This window comes from Phyllobates terribilis, unplaced genomic scaffold (genome assembly GCF_046119375.1).
Source record: "Phyllobates terribilis strain yellow unplaced genomic scaffold, ASM4611937v1 Scaffold_2__4_contigs__length_985480577, whole genome shotgun sequence".
Taxonomy (NCBI): Eukaryota; Metazoa; Chordata; class Amphibia; order Anura; family Dendrobatidae; genus Phyllobates; species Phyllobates terribilis.
The window spans coordinates 186,636,052-186,650,400 of NW_027362762.1; positions in this window are offsets into that span (position 1 = coordinate 186,636,052).

A 14,349-nucleotide genomic window follows, 5' to 3' on the forward strand; every position below is an offset into this window, starting at 1 on the left:
AGGTTACAGCATTTCCTACGACTTTTATCAAGCAGGTCTGTGCTCTTAAATAGATAGATTGTGGGAGTAAAGACTAATTGTAATTGGAGTCCTTTTCAGGACTAGGTTACATCAGTTCCTATCAGTTTTTGACAGGCAGGTCTGTGCCAGTGCTGTGCAAGTTTTTTTCACAGCATTTGGCTGAATCTAGCAAAGCTAATCCTTTTTGGCCTATTGCAGAGTGTGTTAGTCAGTGGAGTAGCCTATCTGTGTTGCAAGATATACCACCTGTGTATAGAATACCAATTTTTTTACTGCACCTAGTGAAGTAAAATCTTTTGGGCATAGCATCATTCTATTAGTCCATCTATACTGACCTCCATCAGGTTGCAAACTGAATATAATTTTTTTCTGCATCTAGCTCTGAAAAAATATTTGGGCTTCTAGCAGTGTGTGGGACTTGGTCTATTAGTCAATCTATACTGACCTCCATCAGGTTGCAAATTAAAAATAATTTTTTTCTTCATTTAGCTCTGAAAAAATATTTGGGCTTCTAGCAGTGTGTGGGACTTGTTCTATTAGTCCTTCTATACTGACCTCCAGCAGGTTGCAAATTGAATATAATTTTTTTCTGCATCTAGCTCTGAAAAAATATTTGGGCTTCTAGCGGTGTGTGGGACTTGGTCTATTAGTCCATCTATACTGACCTCCATCAGGTTGCAAATTAAAAATAATTTTTTTCTGCATCTAGCTCTGAAAAAATATTTGGGCTTCTAGCAGTGTGTGGGACTTGGTCTATTAGTCCATCTATACTGACCTCCATCAGGTTGCAAATTAAAAATAATTTTTTTCTTCATTTATCTCTGAAAAAATATTTGGGCTTCTAGCAGAGTGTGGGACTTGTTCTATTAGTCCATCTATACTGACCTCCATCAGGTTGCAAATTAAAAATAATTTTTTTCTGCATCTAGCTCTGAAAAAATATTTGGGCTTCTAGCAGTGTGTGGGACTTGGTCTATTAGTCCATCTATACTGACCTCCATCAGGTTGCAAATTAAAAATAATTTTTTTCTGCATCTAGCTCTGAAAAAATATTTGGGCTTCTAGCAGTGTGTGGGACTTGGTCTATTAGTCCATCTATACTGACCTCCATCAGGTTGCAAATTGAATAAAAAAATTTTCTGCATCTAGCTCTGAAAAAATATTTGGGCTTCTAGCGGTGTGTGGGACTTGGTCTATTAGTCCATCTATACTGACCTCCATCAGGTTGCAAATTAAAAATAATTTTTTTCTTCATTTAGCTCTGAAAAAATATTTGGGCTTCTAGCAGTGTGTGGGACTTGGTCTATTAGTCCATCTATACTGACCTCCATCAGGTTGCAAATTAAAAATAATTTTTTTCTTCATTTAGCTCTGAAAAAATATTTGGGCTTCTAGCAGTGTGTGGGACTTGGTCTATTAGTCCATCTATACTGACCTCCATCAGGTTGCAAATTAAAAATAATTTTTTTCTGCATCTAGCTCTGAAAAAATATTTGGGCTTCTAGCAGTGTGTGGGACTTGGTCTATTAGTCCATCTATACTGACCTCCATCAGGTTGCAAATTAAAAATAATTTTTTTCTGCATCTAGCTCTGAAAAAATATTTGGGCTTCTAGCAGTGTGTGGGACTTGGTCTATTAGTCCATCTATACTGACCTCCATCAGGTTGCAAATTAAAAATAATTTTTTTCTGCATCTAGCTCTGAAAAAATATTTGGGCTTCTAGCAGTGTGTGGGACTTGGTCTATTAGTCCATCTATACTGACCTCCATCAGGTTGCAAATTGAATAAAAAAATTTTCTGCATCTAGCTCTGAAAAAATATTTGGGCTTCTAGCGGTGTGTGGGACTTGGTCTATTAGTCCATCTATACTGACCTCCATCAGGTTGCAAATTAAAAATAATTTTTTTCTGCATCTAGCTCTGAAAATATATTTGGGCTTCTAGCAGTGTGTGGGACTTGGTCTATTAGTCCATCTATACTGACCTCCATCAGGTTGCAAATTAAAAATAATTTTTTTCTTCATTTATCTCTGAAAAAATATTTGGGCTTCTAGCAGCGTGTGGGACTTGTTCTATTAGTCCATCTATACTGACCTCCATCAGGTTGCAAATTAAAAATAATTTTTTTCTGCATCTAGCTCTGAAAAAATATTTGGGCTTCTAGCAGTGTGTGGGACTTGGTCTATTAGTCCATCTATACTGACCTCCATCAGGTTGCAAATTAAAAATAATTTTTTCCTTCATTTAGCTCTGAAAAAATATTTGGGCTTCTAGCAGTGTGTGGGACTTGTTCTATTAGTCCTTCTATACTGACCTCCAGCAGGTTGCAAATTGAATATAATTTTTTTCTGCATCTAGCTCTGAAAAAATATTTGGGCTTCTAGCGGTGTGTGGGACTTTTTCTATTAGTCCATCTATACTGACCTCCATCAGGTTGCAAATTGAATAAAAAAATTTTCTGCATCTAGCTCTGAAAAAATATTTGGGCTTCTAGCGGTGTGTGGGACTTGGTCTATTAGTCCATCTATACTGACCTCCATCAGGTTGCAAATTAAAAATAATTTTTTTCTGCATCTAACCCAGCCAATAGTTTTGGCCTAATACCACAGTTTGGCCACTCAGCTCTGCTCGGTTACCATCCATTGTTTTTTTGTGCAAACAACTCCAGAGTTGTGAATTAGTTAACCACCAAAATGAGTGGAAAAAGGCCTGCTGCTGGTGGAAAGGGGAATAGGCGTGTTGGGAAGGGGAAAAAAGGTTGTGTCCGTGGGGTAGGTGCAGAAGAAAGACCATCTTCCAGCCAAACTAAAATGTCTACTTCTTTTAGCGGACAATGTGATAAGATCTCTTTCTTACGGCCACGCCAATCGCTACAAATTCCAGATGAGGCACAAAAACAGCAGGTGCTTCAACGGATATCAAGTGCTCCTTTAAGTGGGCTCTCCTCCACATCAACTTCAACATCACAAATACTCCAGTCCTCAAAGGTGTCACCCAAATCGCACTTGCTTCCTCACAGCTCCCAAATCTCCAGCTGCCCGTCTGAGTATGAGGTAGAACAGATGGTTGAGTCTGCAGAGCTGTTTACTCATACTATAGCCTGGGAATCAGAGGTCGACTCCAGCGCTTCTGTGAATCCAGACGAGGAAATGATCTGCACTGATGCCCAGAATCTTTATGAGTCGGATCCAGGACCAGACGCAGAAGGTTCTGACCATAATGTAGACCCTCATTCCCAAACTGTAACTCCTGTTGGTGGAGACAATGAGGAAGACGATGATAAGACTCAAATACCTGATTGGAGCGACAACTTTAGTTTTTTGTCAGGGCAGGAACAGGTTGGCTCTGAGGACGACGGGTGTGATAACGCACAGGGTGATGATGATGAGGTCGGAGATCCCACTTACTGTCAACCCACAGTCAGCCAAGAGATGAGGTCAGCAGAGGAGGTGGAGGAAGATGCTAGTGACGACGAGGTCAGGTTGCGCCTTCCTGGACAGAGACGTAGTACTGGAAGCACGTCAACAACTGCATCCTCAAACACAACTCTGCCTCTCACCACAAGTCGTGGTGGCTCTTCAGGTCGCATGGGTGCTAAGCCTTGCATAGCCTGGGCATTTTTTCAGATCGATAAAGATGACCCAACTCGTGTTATCTGTAACATTTGTCAGCAAAAGCTAAGTAGAGGCCAAAAATACATAGTTTGAGTACTTCATGCATGAACCGGCACATGGACATGAAGCATAAGTTGCAGTGGGAAGCTCAGTGTGCTACAATGCGGCCTAGCCGGCCGGGCCAACCACCGTCTGCCATATCTTGTGCATCCGCGGCCTCTTCATCCTCTGTGACTGGGGGGACAGCAGTCACACCTGTTTTGGGGCGCAGACCTGCCACCTCTTTACCCGCAACAGCCAGCGTGATTGGCAGGTCATCATTTTCTTTGGAGGTGGTAACACCAGCTGGTCTTGAGCGCTGTCCGACATCGATAGCACCACCTTTGGATCAAGGCAACCTAACATGTCCGCCTGCATCTTCCTCACAGACCGGCAGTTTGCCGGGGACACCCTTATCAACCCCGTCTAAGCACAATAGCCAGCCCTCGGTCCCTCAGATGTGGACAAGTAAAAGACCATTTCCTCCTAGCCATGAGAAAGCTAAGAGGTTGAATTTCACCATCTGCAAGCTCTTGGCTACAGAAATGCTGCCTTTCCGCCTGGTGGACACAGAGGATTTTCGAGACCTTATGTCCGTCGCAGTGCCCCAGTATCAGATGCCCAGTCGGCACTACTTCTCAAAGAAAGGTGTGCCTGCGCTCCACCAGCATGTCGCACACAACATCACCGCTTCTTTGAGAAACTCTGTGTGTGACAGGGTGCATTTCACCACAGACACTTGGACGAGTAGGCATGGACAGGGGCGTTACATGTCGCTGACTGGGCACTGGGTAACTATGGTGACAGCAGGACAAGGGGCTGCTGTCCAAGTCTTGCCGTCCCCACGAGTTGTGCGTCAATCCTCTTTATGTCAAAGTTCCTCCACTGCTTCTGCCTCCTCAACCTCCTCTCGGTCTTCCACCTGCACCCAAAGCCTGTCTGGTCATGCCACAAGCTTTCTAACTGCGCAGAAGGGATCCTGCACACCTCCTTACTATGCTGGCAGTAGGGCTCAACGTCATCAGGCGGTTTTTACATTGAAATGTCTGGGAAATGTGAGTCATACAGCTGAGGAGTTGTGGTCAGCTCTGGAGAACCAATTTCATGAATGGTTGTCTCCACTGGACCTGAAACCAGGGAAGGCCGTGTGCGACAATGCTGCAAACCTGGGTGCGGCCCTTCGCCGGGGCAATGTCACACACGTGCCTTGTATGGCTCACGTGTTGAACCTGGTTGTCCAGCAATTTTTAGCCCACTATCCCAGACTAGATGGCCTTCTGCAGAGGGCACGGTCGCTGTGTGCTCACTTCCGCCGTTCGCATCCCGCAGCTCAGCGACTTACATCTCTACAGAAGTCGTTGGGCCTGCCACTTCACCGGCTAAAATGCGATGTGCCTACCCGGTGGAATTCAACTCTGCACATGTTGCAGCGACTGTGGCAGCACCGACAAGCCCTGGTGCAATACGTTCTGACGTATAGCCTGGGCCAACGAGATTCAGAGGTGGGGCAAATCACGCTGGAGGAGTGGTCTCAGATCAGGGACCTATGCACCCTTCTGCACAGTTTTGAAATGGCGACGAAGATGTTTAGTGCTGACGATGCCATTATCAGCATGACTATTCCGGTGATTTACATGCTGGAGCACATGTTAAACAGAATTCGGAGTCAGGTGGTGGCACAAGAGGAGGTGGAGGAAGTAGAGGAGGAGGAGTTGTATGCGGAAGGGCTAACATCTGCAAGTTCCAGACGGTCGGCAGCACCAAGGCGCCAGGCATGTGAGGGTGGGGGAGATGATTTTACCAGGGCGCATGGTAGCAGCCAAACTAGTGAGGAAGGTGCAGGAGCCCAGGAAGAAGTGGAGGACGAACTGATGGAAGACTCATCAGATGAGGGAGACCTTGATCACATTTCTGTTGTGCGAGGTTGGGGGGAGAGGACAGAGGAAGGAAGCATGATTGTTACCTCGCCACCAACACAACAGGGACTTGGTGCTCCTGGATGCGCAACACACATGAGTGCCTTCTTGCTGCACTACCTGCAACATGACCCTCGAATTGTGAGAATTAGAAATAATCCTGACTACTGGGTTGCCACACTGTTAGATCCCCGGTACAAAAGTAAATTTGCAGAAATTATTCCTGCCATAGAAAGGGATGCACGCATGCAGGAGTATCAGCAGAGACTGTTGCAGAATCTTACATGTGCTTTTCCACAAAATACCAGTGGTGCACGTAGTGAATCTCACAGTTCCAACTTGCCAACCGTGGGACCGTCAAGTGTTCAGCACTCAAACCGTAACAGAACCACAGTATCTGCTGGTAACATCAATTTTGCGGAATCATTTCACCACTTTTTTAGCCCATCCTTTGCAAGGCCACAGGAGACAAGAAGTCTGACACATAGTCAACGCCTAGAGACGATGGTACAGGAGTATCTCCAAGTAAACATTGAAGCCACGACTGTGTCACTGGACCCTTGCTCTTTTTGGGCTTCCAATCTGGATAAATGGCCGGAGCTAGCCATTTACGCCTTGGAGATCTTGTCATGCCCCGCAGCCAGCGTTCTGTCTGAACGTGTGTTCAGCGCTGCTGGTGGTGTGCTGACAGATAAGCGCACGCGGCTCTCCACTGATAATGTAGACAGACTCACGTTCATAAAGATGAACAAATCATGGATCCGAAACGACTTTTCTACCCCTGTGTCATCCTGGGGAGAGTAAAAGCTTGATGATTGGTTAAAATCACCCTACCAACCGTTTTAAGCTTTCAAATTACTAATCATGTTTATCTGTATCTTGACTGGAAAATAATTTGGGCTTTGTAGCAGTGTGCAGCACTGATCCTATTAGGCCATCTATAATAAGCTTCACCAGATTTAAAATTAAAAATAATTTTTAGCTGCATCTAGCCCGGAAAATAATTTTGGGGCTCCGAGATGCGCAAGACACATAAGTGCCTTCTTGCTGCACTACCTGCAGCATGACCCTCATATTGTCAGAATTCGAAGTAATCATGACTACTGGGTTGCCACACTCTTAGATCCCCCAAACTTTTCGATCAACCTTTTCATTTTAATAAAGACCAAAAAAATGGTCATTTTTGAAATTATAAGCATTAGCAGGTTGTTAGAAACTGAAATCAAACAGTTTTCAACTCAAAACTTTATTCTAGGTGATGTTACATTTTCACATAGGACCCCTTGTTCGAAAGGAGCTTCTGAACTCTCTCGTCCATTGAATTTGTCAGGTTTTGGATGGTTTCTGCTTCAATTGTTTTGCATGAGGACAGAATACCCTCCCAGAGCTGTTGCTTCGATGTGAACTGCCTCCCGCCATCATAGACACTCCTTTTAATGATTCTCCAAAGGTTCTGAATGGGATAGAGGTCAGGGGAGCATGGGGGTCACACCATAAGTTTGTCCCCTTTTATGCCCATATCAGCCAGAGATGCAGATGTTTTATGTGCAGCATGAGATGGTGCATTATCATGCAGAAAAATGATCTTGCTGTGAAATACACGGTTCTTCTTCTTGAACCATGGCAGGAAATGCTGTTTGAGAAAATCCACATACATTATGGAGTTCATCTTTAGCGCCTTCAGGGATCCTAAAGGGGCCGACAATCTCTCTCCCCATGATTCCAGCCCAAAACATTACTCCACCTCCTCCTTGTTGGCGCTGTAGCCGTGTTTGCGTGGGGTGTCCATCAACCAGCCATCCTCCACTCCATTCATCTGGACCATCGAGCGCTGCACGGCACTCATCCGTGAACAAAACAGTTTTGAAATCAGTCTTCATGTAATGTTTGGCCCACTGGAGCCGTTTCTGCTTGTGTGAAGTGGATAGAGGAGGTCGACAGGATGGCGTATGCACAGCTGCAAACCTCTGAAGGACCCTGCATCTTGTTGTTCGGGGGACGTTGGAGGCACAAGCAGCTTCAAAAACTTGTCTGCTGCTATGACAAGGCTTTTTTGCCGCTGCTCTTTCAACCTGACGTAATTGCCTGTAGGAAAGAGTCCTCAATTTGCCCTTATCAGCACGCACACGTGTGTACTGTGAATCAGCTACATACTTCTTGATTGCCAAGACACTTCATCCTGATCATCGCACAATGTTGATTGTAGTCATGCCTTGACCTAAACACTCCACAATTTGTTGCTTCTCAGCAGCCGACACATCCTTTTTCTTTCCCATTTTGGCAGAAAATGTAGGCTGCTTAATAATGTGAGAGAGCCTTCTTAAGTAGTCTTGCCTTTCATTGGACACACCTGCCAAACTAATTAGCACAGGTGTCTGCAATTGCTTACAGTGATATAAAGAGCCCTGACACACATCACCATCAATGAGTTTAACTGACAAACAAACAAATTCTTCCCTTATCACTCCTAAACACTTTTTGCATAATAATTTGGAACGCGGTGTACATGTGCTTTTCCACAAAACACCAGTGGTTCACGTAGTGAATCTTACAGTTCTAACTTGCCAACCGTGGTCTGTATGGAATTGTTCAATAAAGGGCCCAAAATTAAGATAACATAGATGGGAGAGGTCTCTATGAATAGGAATTCCTAAGTATTTGATACCCTGTGAGGGCCAGGCAAAGGGAAAGTTGGACTGGATGGAATCCTATATGGATTTAGGGAGGGAGACATCGAGGGCCTCAGACTTCGCTGCATTGATTTTAAAATTTTACCATGTAACAAAGTGATCTATTTCAGCCATAACAGCAGGGATGGATATATGTGATTGAGTGATATATACTAGGACATCATCAGCAAATAGAGAGCACTTGTACTCGGTGCCTCCCACCTCAATCCACCTAATATTGGGGTTATGGCGAATTGATGAGAGCAGGTGCTCCGTCACTAGGATGTATAAGAGAGGGGACAGAGGACATCCCTGCCTTGTCCCATTGGTGATTGTGAAAGGTGATGAAAATGTTCTGACGCACCCCCTGGGCCTTGGGACACCCGGAGCCGGACCCTTTTTGGTGGATGCTGGTGGTTGTAGTCTTCGTGGCGGCGATCCGGTTCCGTGGCTCAGGGCGGTCAAACCAGTGGCGGAACTATTTATGTGGTTTTGATGTTTAAATGTCCGACTACGCCACCCGTGGATTGCGGTCAGAGTGAACCGCCGCTACAGGGCAGACCGCTAAGGCTGGTGTTGTGGGTGCAGCAGAGCGTAGCATAACTCCCCACGGGAGGAGTATAGCCTCAGGGCAGTGTATGCGGAGGATGGGGGTGATGGTGCAGGGCAGCAGCAGTAACGACACGGAGTCAGTGATGCAGTTCAGGGCCTTTACTCACAGTTCTTATTATCCAGACCACGTCTGCAGGTAACGGCTGCCCACGTCGTACTGTGCTCACCAGGTGAGGGGCTCAGACAACTCCCAGATAACTTTGGAGCGCTTCACAGGACCCCCTTTGTGTGTCCTTTGTCTGGCCTTTCTTACCAACACTTCTGTCCGGCTGCCTCGGGCCTCCTCTTGGTAAACTTGGCGCCAGTTTCCCTGACCCTATGTGGTGCCTTCCTAGCGGGTGGAGCAAGGGGCTGCGCCACATGAAATGTCAGAGCCTCCGGTTTCTAGCTAAGGGTCGTTTCCTGCCTCCACTAGTTCGGGGACCGGTCTCCCCCTTTGGCCTGACCCCTCCACGCAGGTGGATTCGGGCGTGCGGTGGCGACTCGCCCGTCCGCACCCCTGGGATCCCTTCATTCCTCGTTCCTGGAGCCTTCTCCGCTCCTCTTCCTTCCTTCTCCCTCTTGCAGGCCTGGGCCTCTGTTACTAGGCCCGCCTCCGGAGCAGAGCTCATGCAGAGCCCCTGCTCCCTGCCACTTCTGCTCAGACTTCTCTGCACTGAACTAAGATGGTGCCCACCTTTTATACTCCCTTCTCAATGCACCCAGGAACTGCTTCCTCCCTGCTCCTGCACTGCAGGGTTCCCCTTCCTCAGTGTTCCCTCCCCCCACTCCAGCCAGGGACAGGGACTGTCGTGCCCATCTCAGGGGCATATTGGTCGCCCTGCCCCACGGCAATGTGGTGTAATGCATGCAGGTGTCGGGTCCTGATCCACACTCCATCCTTATCTGAGAGTGAGATATCACACCTCTGGGTGAGGTGCAATACGTCTGTAGCAACCGAGCCCTCGGTGCTACAGTTCCATTTATCTTCAGCCTAGGTGACGTATTGTGATACAGGGCCGTGATTTTGGCTATAAAAGGGTCCCCTAGACCCCTACCCCAAGCTTTTTAAGAGAATCATATATGGCGTGCCAGGAGACTCTATGGAATGCTTTCTCAGCATCCAACGAGAGTATCTACTTACAAATTTTTAACTGCATCTAGCCCAGGAAATGCTTTGTGCCTAGTAGCAGTGTCTGCTAGTCAGCGGATTATCCCGGCTGTTAAGCAAGCTACACCACCTGTAGTTTGGACACTTAATTTTTTCAAAGGAAATGCTTCGGGACCACGGGATACTCAGTGAAGAGCATCAGGAGGCACCCCAAGGCATAGGGGCTGGGACTGGCACTAGGATGCCTTGCGGTGGACAGCCGAGCTCGATCCTTATAAAAGCTTTTTAACTGCAGCAGCTTTAGTGGACGCTACTGGAGCTGGAATTACGCGGCTGCTGGCATGAGACTTGCCCTCCAATAGATCCTTGTAAATGGATTTAAAGTGTATTCATTCAAATTAGAGGGACAATTTAAATTAAAAAGCATAGAGCTGCCTCCACCACAGGGGGGCTCTCTCGACCCACCAGCGGACAGGCACCAGTATTGGGAGAGGGGGGCTGGCCGTCAGGGTTCACCGTGGCTCTGGCACAAACCCGGCGACACGGAGGTGGCACGGGCAGGAGCGGACTGGCCGTCTCGGCTTCTCACTTTTTGGATTTTAGAAGGGCATGACATGCCTATATCTCTGTCTCCCCCTCCTTTTACTCCTCCACCTCTTTTCTTTTCGCATGACTATATGTACTTGTCACTTTTCCATGTGTTAGTTGTGTCTTCTGAGCAGTTTGTCAGCTTTTGGACACCTTTGAAGGTGTTTTCTATGTGTTTCTATGTGTTTTTGTTTGCCTGCCATTGGTTTTAACGGTGTTCGAAGGTGTTCGACGAACAGTTCGACGAACAGTTCGGCGAACACACGGGTGTTCGACGAACCGAACCGAACTCGAACACTACGGGGGTGGCTCAACACTAGTAGAGAGTCTGATCTTTGATTCTCTCTTTGAATTCTCTGTCTCTAATCTCCTGCTACATAGGCATATCTTCCTTAAATAGTTCAATTGTCCTTTAAAGTACATATCCACAGGTCAAGGATTAGGGAGGGTATTATTCCACAGGGCTCAGGTCTCATTGTTTGAGCCTTTATTCAATTTACATCGTTGGCATAGCAGGGTGCTCTTGTGAATAAACATCTAGCTGGCTTTAGTATAATATGCAGTTACAATAGTAACAAACATCATTGTTTCAGAACCAAGAGAAGACAACAATCAGGGTTATAAAAATACTGGTCTGTCCTTCTTGACCCACCACAGAAATACACATACATTCACAAGTCAACACAAACACAATAGTGTATTTCTCTTGTCTAAACAAATCTAACAGTCTGGCTGATTAAGATTATAAGCTGTTTCATCGCAGTAGTGGATGGCCACAGTTAAAAATGTATTTTCTATAATTAAGGAGTGCGTCTCCTAGACTGGTAATGCCCATGCACTAAGTGCATGGGTTGAAAAACATTGATCCCTGGGGGGTATACATATATATTATATATGAAGTTAGAGTTAGGCCTCTAAAAATAGTTCCTACGCGCATCATAAACACCCTTAAAAAAATTATGTGGGAATTGCATGATGGTCACCCTGGTGATATGGTGGTGGAGGAGAAGAAGGAGGAGGGCAACATAAAATAGAAGAAATCCTGAGGCGTATATATTACCCATATCTGGGTGTGAAGGGGGCATGGGAATAGACCCCCAAAAAAATAACCACTGGATTTGAGTTTATGTTCGTAGCTATCATCAGGTGGTGTTGAGAAGTCTGGCCCAATCCAGTCTTTGTTCATTTTGATAAGAGTCAGCCTGTCAGCAGTTTCCGTTGACAGGCGGATGCGCCTATCAGTTATATCAGTTATAATGCCCCCGGTGGCACTAAAAACCATCTCCGACAAAATACTAGTGGCCATGACCTCCAAGGCATACAGAGTCAGTTCATGCCACATGTCCAGCTTGGATACCCAACAGTTGTAAGGCACAGAGAGGAATCATGGAGGACGCTGGTGCGGTCGCCAAGGTAGTCCTTCAGCATCTTCCAAAACTTTTCCCTCCTTGTCAGAGTACCCCATGTATCAGGGCCTAGGCACTGAGAGGGTCTGAGAAAACTGTCCCAGACCTTTGACAGCGTTACCCTGCCTCTGCCACATCTGGTTTGTGTCTCCCTTACCTGTATTCCTTGGGTGTCCAATTCCCGTCTGCCACCAGTGGAATTTTTTTTAATAATTCTTCAACAAGGACCTGAAATGGTGAATACTGTGAGCCTGTACTCCTTGGTTGTCTAATGAACTATGACCTCTGCCGCCAGATGAGAGTTTTTCTAATAATTCTTCAACAAGGGCCTGAAACTGAATCTCTCCAAAACTGAACTCCTTGTGTTTCCTCCCTCTACTAACGTACCTATACCTGACTTTGGAATTTCCTTAGGTGGTGCTGACGCGCCCCCTGGGCCTGTGCTGTGCAGGGGATACCCGGAGCCGGATCGCTGGGGGTTGTAGTCCTCCGTGGCGGTGACCCGGTCCGTGCCCAGGGCGGTCAAACCAGTGGCAGTCTGAGTGAGATAACAAATGTCCGACTACGCCACCCATGGATTGCGGTCAGTGGGGACCGCCGCTGCGCTGCAGACCGTTGAGGCTGATGTTGTATGCGCAGCCAAGTATGGGATAACTCCCCACGGGAGAAGTATTGCCTCAGGGCAGCTAGTGTGGATGATGGGAGTGATGGTGTGAGCGTCCCAGTACTGATGGTGCTGGTGCGGCGATGAAACACAGAGACGTGTGGTGCAGTTCAGGGTCTTTACTGATGGTATAACGCAGACCCTCCCGGGAGTACTGGTTAGCAGTAGGGGCCTGGTCAGTCTGTAAGCAAGTAGGATCTCCCCTGGCCAGGTGGAGTTGTAGGCCTCCCCGACTATCTGCACTCTTTCCTGGCTACCTTGCTCTATACGGGTAGAAGTAGCCCACGTCCCTGAGTATACCGTGTGGTGCTCACCCGTATGGCCGGTGACTTGGGGCCTTCTGTTAGCCTCCGCTTCACAATGGCGTTGCTGGTCCCTTGCTTGTGACCATGCCTTCGGGTTTCTATGGCCAGAGGACATGGAATCCCCTGCCGGTTGGATTCTGCTGCTGGACCTGGATGTCCCCACAGCCTCGGACTCCGTGTCCGGTATTAGTGTCTTCAACCAGGGCGAACTCTGCTCAGCTCCAGCCCCTGGTATTCAGCTACTGTTCCTACAGAGCTCCTAGATCTTCCTTTCCCTGTGTCTGCTGTCCTCCAGACCAGACTGCGTCTCTGTCTGGGACTTCACTCACTAATCCCGCCCCAGACCCAGTTTATAAGGACAGATTCCTCCCCTCCCAGGTCTGGGTGGGCCGTGTTGCATGCTTAGGGCTCCTGACCAGAGAAACCTCCCACTTGCTCTCAGACATAATATTTCTATTGCTGTGGCAACCAGACCCCTGGGGTACCACATTCCCCCCTAGTAAATTTTAGTACTCCGGGACTAAACACATTTTTTTTTTTTTTTAAAGAAACATAAATACAGGGTATAACAATAATACAATAACATATTTACAAGAAGCTTTAGTTCTTTAAAGGTCACGGCGTGTCCGCAACCGGGTGTCCATATCACCCAAGGTGAAGTTTGTGAAACAAGAGGGCGTCCATGTCACCCAAGGTGAAGCTTTAAGCGAAGTAGGGGACCTGTCCAAAGCAAACCCCTGGCGTTGGCCTTGGGCGTGGCTGCAAGGCTGGAGCTAGCTACTTTGGGCCGCAAGGAGGCCACGCCAGACAGGTTTTCTCCTCCGCGGCCGTCTTCACAAGAGGCACCAAGGTGCAACTATCTACAAGACTGTTCCGGTTATCCAGCGTCCATAACCTGTTAGTCCAAATAAATCTGCAGGGTAACTGAGAAACATAATTAATAACAGGCAACAACAAAAACCATAAACAGTTAAACAGATAAATTCACAGTGCATTAGTTTAGATTTTCCAGCGAGCGGGCATCTGACCTCTAGTGACTCTAGTGGACCTACGGAGCTCACTAACTGGTCCTGCACTACAGGGTGTAGGAGGTGTTATGGGTAAGCTGAGCAGCTGTCTGCGCACTCTTTGGCTCACTAGGGGCACGGCAGGCTCACTACTAGCAGAGGGTTGATCCTCCTGTGCTGCTGGTGTGGACTCTTCTGCCTCCTTGGCCGGCTGCTCTTCCAGCTCTACCTGGTCTTCTGTAGGCACTTGAGGGGCTGGCTGGAGAAAGGTGAGGAGGGGCACCACGATAGTGTTGTTTACTTGTGTCCAGGACCGGGGAAAGTCTCCGAGTACGGTGCTGATCATTTCCTCCTTTTCCTCTACGGGTTGAGGGTCTTCCTGATCTTCATCCGTGCTTTGTAACTTCTCGGGGCACT